Source organism: Stomoxys calcitrans, chromosome 5 (assembly GCF_963082655.1).
Source record: "Stomoxys calcitrans chromosome 5, idStoCalc2.1, whole genome shotgun sequence".
Classification (NCBI taxonomy): domain Eukaryota; kingdom Metazoa; phylum Arthropoda; class Insecta; order Diptera; family Muscidae; genus Stomoxys; species Stomoxys calcitrans.
Window position 1 is genome coordinate 116,219,695 of NC_081556.1, and position 7,198 is coordinate 116,226,892.

The following is a 7,198-nucleotide window of genomic DNA, read 5'->3' on the forward strand; positions in this document are numbered from 1 at the left end:
TTTATTACCAAAATCAGTGTTCGGTTCGAAATGTGTTCATTCACCGTAACGTTGCGTCCAACAGCATCTTTGAAAAAATACGGTCCAATGATTCCACCAGCGTACAAACCACACCAAACAGTGCATTTTTCGGGATGCATGGGCAGTTCTTGAACGGCTTCTGGTTGCTCTTCACTCCAAATGCGGCAATTTTGCTTATTTACGTAGCCATTCAACCAGAAATGAGCCTCATCGCTGAACAAAATTTGTCAAAATTTGAACACATTTCGAACCGAACACTGATTTTGGTAATAAAATTCAATGATTTGCAAGCGTTGCTCGTTAGTAAGTCTATTCATGATGAAATGTCAAAGCATACTGAGCATCTTTCTCTTTGACACCATGTCTGAAATCCCACGTGATCTGTCAAATACTAATGCATGAAAATCCTAACCTCAAAAAAATCACCCTTTAGCTCCCATATAAACCGATCCCGGGATTTGATTCCTTGAGCCCTTGGAAGCCTCAATTTTCATCCGATTTGGCTGAAATTTGGAACAAAGTCTTGAGTTATGACTTTCAACATCCATGCCAAGTATGATTGGAATCGGTTTATAAACATATATAGCTCCCATATAAACCGATCCCCAGATTTGACTTCTTGAGCCCTTAGAAGCCTCAGTTTTCATCCGATTTCGCTGAAGTTTGGAGCAAAGACTTGAGTTATGACTTCCAACATCCATGGCAAGTATGATCCGAATCGGTCCATAAACAGATATAGCCCCCATATAAACCGATCCCCGGATTTGACTTCTTCAGCCCCTAGAAGCCTCAATTTTCTACCGACTTGACTAAAATTTGGGGCAAAGACTAGAGTTGTGACTTCCAACATCCTTACCAAGTATGATCCGAATCGGTCTATAAACAGATATAGCCCCCATATAAACCGATCCCCGGATTTGACTTCTTCAGCCCCTAGAAGCCTCAATTTTCTACCGATTTGACTAAAATTTGGATTAAATACTTGAGTTGTGACTTCCAATATCCATGTCAAGTATGATCCGAATCGGCCTATAAACAGATATAGCCTCCATATAAACCGATCCCCGAATTTGACTTCTTCATCCCTTAAAAGCCTCAATTTTCATCCGATTTGGCTGAAAGTTGAAACAAAGTCTTGAGTTATAATTTGCAACATTCATGCCAAGTATGATCCGAATCTTTTTATAAACAGTTATAGCCCCCATATAAACCGATCCCCGGTTTTGACTTCTTGAGCCCTTAGAAGCCTCAATTTTCATTCGATTTGTCGAAATTTGGAAATAATACTTGAGTTATGAATTTCACCATCCATGCCAACTATAATCCGAATCGGTCTATTAACAGATATAGCCCCCATATAAACCGATTCCCGTATTTGACTTCTTCAGCCTTAAGAAGTCTAAATATTTCCCTTATTTGGCTGAAATTTGTCTCAAAACCCTATATTATGACATCAGTGCCAAGTTTTATCCGAATCGGTCAATATGATGACATAGGTCCCCCAAGTACCGATATCCCGTTATGATTTCCTGAGACCAAAGTAATTCAAATACGAACTCAGGTAATAAGGGTACATTTTTAACGGCATCCATAGTGGTGGCCATCGAAGATTTGGTCCGGCCGAACTTATCACCCTTTTACTTGTTATTCGTTATACCTTTCATGTTCCGTTTACGTACTTCACAAAGCAAATGTCTTCACTTTATTTGCAATAAAACTTTAGTGTGATTAATATCTGTGCGGTAATGTGATAACCAAATACAAAATTAGCTTGCGAAAAACCATCGGAAATGCTAGCTCCATACTCAGCAACAAAAGACTTAAGAAACAAAACTATTATCGGATGTTTTCATAACTATTTATGAATTTTTAAGCAAACAGTTATAACACCGATAACATTGGGATCGTATATTTAGCGAACACAGGTCCAGACCATGCCGCTGTTAACCAATGAAAATTAAAACACTAAAGATTAGGTTGTTGTTTTGCTATATCCCCTGTTTTACTTTGTTTATAATTTCCAGTTTACTATTTTCTTAAAAGTCGGCTGATTTTTTTATGACGTAGAAAATAGAAACACTTAAAAGTTAATCATATCAAAAAAAAATGGTAAAAAATACTTATTAAGCTTGCCAAAACCATAAATAGCAGAAGAAGGTAATCCACAAAAAACGAAAGACTTAAGAAACAAACGTGTTGCTTAATACTTGGCACTACTCCCGCATTTGTAGTCAACACTTTAATAACAATCTATGTCGGTTAGTTCATGCAGATTTATGTTTTTTCCAAATGAAAAGACATCTGAACTGACTTGAAAAAGCACATTTGCCTAATATAGACATTTGTAGGGAAAAATTTGCATAATTTAGTTTTGTGTTATATATTTTTTTGGAAAGGTTCCCTTAATTTGCAAAAATTGATATATCACGTTTTGCTATTTTGTACTTTTTTTTATTTTATTTAGGTGTATATGACATTTCCTCCTCTGCGTTTTTTTATACTCAATTTATTTTCGTTTTTCTTTTTTTTTTGTTATAGAAAACTTTTTGTTAAGTTAATATAGATTTTGGCCTTCTTCAGCACTCTTTTTATTTTTTCTCCAGATTCCATAGAATTCTTTGCCTTATTGGCTGCTTTCTTTAATCCTCTTTGGTTTTGTTTTTTTTGGTTAAGCCGAATGCATTTCATATTCTTATCAAATATTTGCCAATATGATATCATACAATCTCAATCTTTTTTCGTTTTCTTGTTAATTTTGAAATAACTCACAACGACGAGTTAACCAAAGAGCCCTGCTTTAAAGCAAGGTTAGCACACATTAATACTAACACCACTACACACTACACACTCCACCACACACACACACAACCTTCGACAAATGCACACAGTCAAAGATAACAGCAGTGCAAAATCTCAAAACAAGCTTCTCACATATACCAGGCAAGAGAGGTAAACCGCTTAGCAATTTGTTAGCACTTTCAAACCGATACACACTCAAACATTTCCTGTTTTGTGATCAGAGAAAAAAAACGGCAATTCGTATAGAGGCATACCAAAATTTGCCAATATTTTATAACAGCCCTAAAATTTGTTTAAAAAATTCTTTTTATTAAAAAACACACACCTTTTAATTATTTTATTTAAACTGCTATGATTGCAAATATGTTGAATGATCTTGTGGGCCAAACTTTAGTTTGATTTTTTTTTGTAATTTTGTGTTTTTTTTTCTAATTTTGCTCTTAACAAAAACTCATGTTTCTGTGCAGACCACGACCAGCGCTCGGCAGTAAACGGAAAAAATCCAACACAGAAACTGCCCGGGAAAGAAACGCGCGCTTAATGGAATTCGTATACGTTGTGCTCGCTACACCAACCTGGCTCAGACTAAGGTTTGTTGCTCGTGCCACAAGACGTTAAACCACCGCCAGAAACCACACAATACTCACACACAACTTGGCTAGAGCCAGAGTCTCAGACTGAGTTGAGCATAGCGTCGTCGCAACAACAATAACAATGACAATGATACTCATGACTTATACTTGTTGCTAGCTAGCTGTCTTCTTATTTTTTTAAATTCTCTTATAAGACCACTTGGGCATTAGCATTATATGGACGTTTCATTCGAGCGAATGTTTGTTTTACAGTAGAAAACCGGTCTTACCAAGTTTCAAGAGTATTTGCAACAAGTTACTCTGGGAAAAAACAAGAGTTAAGATTTTATATTGAAATAAGCTCTCATCAAGAGTTAGTGTTAACAATTATAGATGACGGAAAACTAAGACTAAGAGGGTTATTTGATAAAATGTAAAATTAATAAAAAAGAGTGCAATATTGATCAAAATAAAAAAACGAATCTAAAAATATTCAAAAAAAAAAAAGAAAATGAAACAAAAACTAGTAAGAGCGACTAAGTTGGGCCGAGCCTAATCTTATATACCCTCCACCATGGATCACATTTGTCAAGTTCTTTGTCCAGTATCGCTTAATAGGCAAATGGATAAAAATTGCCATACTTTGGAGCCATATCAGGTTATGGACCGATTCGAACCGGAGAACGGTTTGAATGCCATTTTCATTGCCTATGAAAATATTCGTAAAAATAATGCATATTGTTGTCACCCCACATCTCACAGAAAGAGAAAATAAAAAAAAAAACAGTAAGGAAAGACAAAGTCGGGCAGAGCCGACTATATAATACCCTACACCTTCCCTACAATTTTAAATTTGGACAAAAGATATATGTCCAAATTTATACATGACAAACAGCGTGCCTATGTCAAGAGAAACACGGTGGAGACTGCCCTGTACTAGGTTGTGTATAAAGTAGAAGAATCCTTCGATGCCAAAACGTACACCCTGGCGGTATGCATTGACATCGAGGGGGCTTTTAACAATGTGCGGACCGACATACTGATCCAATCCTTAGACCAGTACCGGGTGGACCCGTTCTTTAGAAACTGGATAAACCATATGCTAAGGAACAGGTGGATAAATTGTATGTCCCATGGCATAAGGAGGAAAGTGTCACAAGGCATCACCACTCCTATGGGTGACCACCATAAATGACCTATTACAGATGCTGGCTGAGGAGGGATTTGAACCTCTTTGCTATGCAGACGATGTTATAATACTTCTATGGAGTAAGGATCCGAATGAGCTATGCAGGATGGCCGAATAGGTCTTGCATATGGCATATGACTGGGCTAGACCCCGAGGTCTCAATGTTAACCCAGAGAAAACAGAAATATGCCTGTTCACGAGGAAGACAAAGATGGGCCAATTTGACTCGCCACGTTTCCTCATAAAACGATTTCGATATTTGACAAGGTCAAATACTTAGGTGTGATCTTGGACAGGAAACTTCATTGGAAGTGTCACATTCAGGAACGTACTAATAAGGCTCACAGATGTTGGGCACTATGTAGACGGGCCGTATGCTCGAAGTGGGGCCTAAATCCGAGGATAGTCCACTGGCTCTACAGGAGCGTGACCAATACTCACTTACGTCTCAGTAGTTTGGTGGACTGCTATGGAGAAAAAGTAAAACAAAAGGACCATACAACAGGTGCCGAGAACATGTTGTCTTGCCATAGGCGAAGCGATGAGGACAACGTCCACTATGGCACCTGAGACTATTCTGGATATCCGACCCATTGACATACAGATTAAATGTGAGACAACCACTGCGGTTATGAGACTTAAGGCGATGGAAGAGTGGATTGAGGATGGGAGCAACTCATATAATCGAAGCGACGATAGGAAACCTAGAAGCAAGGGAACAGGTTTCCGAGCGGATACCTGAGACGACACTTGAGGTCGAGTGCGGGGCACTGCTGCCAGCGGCACAGTCTTGGACTGGCAGAACCCTTGTATTGCCGTATGAAAGATCATTTTACATGGAAGGATCAAAGCTAGAGGACATATTGGGCCTGGGGGAATGGAATGCCTGACCATAATACGGTCCTGCAGTCTGAGATCCGGGTGATCACGGAATGCGTAAGGTGGTGTGGTGTTAACGCGAGGACGTCGAGTGTTAAATCTTTACGGACAGTAAACTGGCCATCAGAGCAATAACAACCAGGACATTAAGGTCACGAACAGTCTAGGAGTGTAAGAAGGAGATTAATTCTTCTCTGACGATGACACGATCCGCATCGTTGGGTGCCAGACCACGGCGGAGTAAGGAGGAATGAAAGAGCAGACAATTCGGCAATGAAGGCCAGAATTGTCTGCAGCCTTTCGGGTGTGGGCCACGAACGCATGCAAAGGCGGTATATATCTATGGGAGATACATCTTAATCGGATCTCATTTCGATGAAATTCATCAGTAATGTTGAGATCACTCTCAGGAGCAACCTTCGTGCCGCTTGGCAAATGACTATTTTATTAAAATATAAGCTCAAATCGGATGAAAATATATATATGGGAGCTTTATCCAAATCTGAACCGTTTTCCCCAATTTCAATAGACTTTGACTATAGGCTAAAAAACATGCCTGTATCAAATTTTAAGACAATCGAACAAAAATTGCCACCTGTACTTCGTACACAAAACACACGTGCACTTCGTGCATAAACATAGACAAGCAAACAGCCAGAGAGACGGACATAGCTATATCGAATCAGAAAATGATTCTAGGTCTATGGGTATGGGTACCCATACACCACAGCAGTGGTGTAGGGTATAAAAAAAATTCTTCGTGCTTGAGTGTTCACAATACTAATTACTATTCACTGGAAAACCACAATACCTAGACAGGTTAGGTTGGCTTGAATAGATTGCCAACTATAGGTATGTTCACTCGGACTCCAGTTTGGCCCATTGTGAGACCCTAAAAAGAAAGAAAAGAGAAAAAAGATGTGGGATCTCGAAGCATATCCAGAGTTTATTTAAATACGTATAAAAGAAACAGGATGAATGGAGAACCAAAAATGACTATCCCTCACGCAAGCACGTATATACCTTTGCACAAATCTCAAGGGTACATCCCAGAGGTACGTTTGCAAGATCACCCAGATCGCAGAAAAGAGCTTGAGTCCCTGCAAAACCGGACGTGAGGAGAGCAGATTTCAATGCGAGCCGCCATGCGGCCTATGACACAGTGTCTTGTTATGATCCCTGTGAATGTGTTTAGCAACTTCTTATCGAACACCAGTAACTCCTTTGTACTCCTGCTGTCGATGACAGGCCAAAGCGCCTTAGCGGTCTGGCAACCATCCACCGAGGGGTCAGTGGACCATCTGGCCATCTCCTCTCCTATGTTCAGGAGTCCGACAAATGACACGTAGGCTAGTCCAGTGACTGGTTCGCCCGACGCAGACGAACCCTCCTGGTGCATTCCTCCCGCCCCCCTTCAATCCCCGGAAACCCTTCATATCCGGGAACCCTTATCAGCGTCTCACCGTGGACCCTTAGCCTACTCAGGGAGTCCAAACAATCCGCCACACACCTCGATCTCATATAAATCCTGAGTAGATCCTGGGTAGATAACTTACCAGAATTTCTCTTGCGGCTACTGTAATGGCACAGACCTCTGCCGAAAAGGCCGTACACTCATCTGGTTGTCTCACAAACATACCGATGTTGAGTGCGTTGGAGTAGAACCCCAATCCAGTCCCTGACTCCATCTTGGAGCCATGGATGGAAGATCGAGGTCTTATCTCCCTCAACCAGAGCA

At 40.0% G+C, this 7,198-nt stretch overlaps 1 protein-coding gene across 1 annotated transcript in view; it reads right to left on the reverse strand.

The window, feature by feature from the left end:
* Window positions 1-3,426, reverse strand: part of LOC106086656 (uncharacterized) — a 193,498-nt gene extending 190,072 nt beyond the window's left edge. The window contains exon 1 of the mRNA XM_059368884.1: window positions 3,146-3,426. The gene's annotated coding sequence lies outside the window, so the exon portion shown is untranslated. The remainder of the gene's footprint in view (window positions 1-3,145) is intronic.
* Window positions 3,427-7,198: the final 3,772 nt, after the last annotated feature.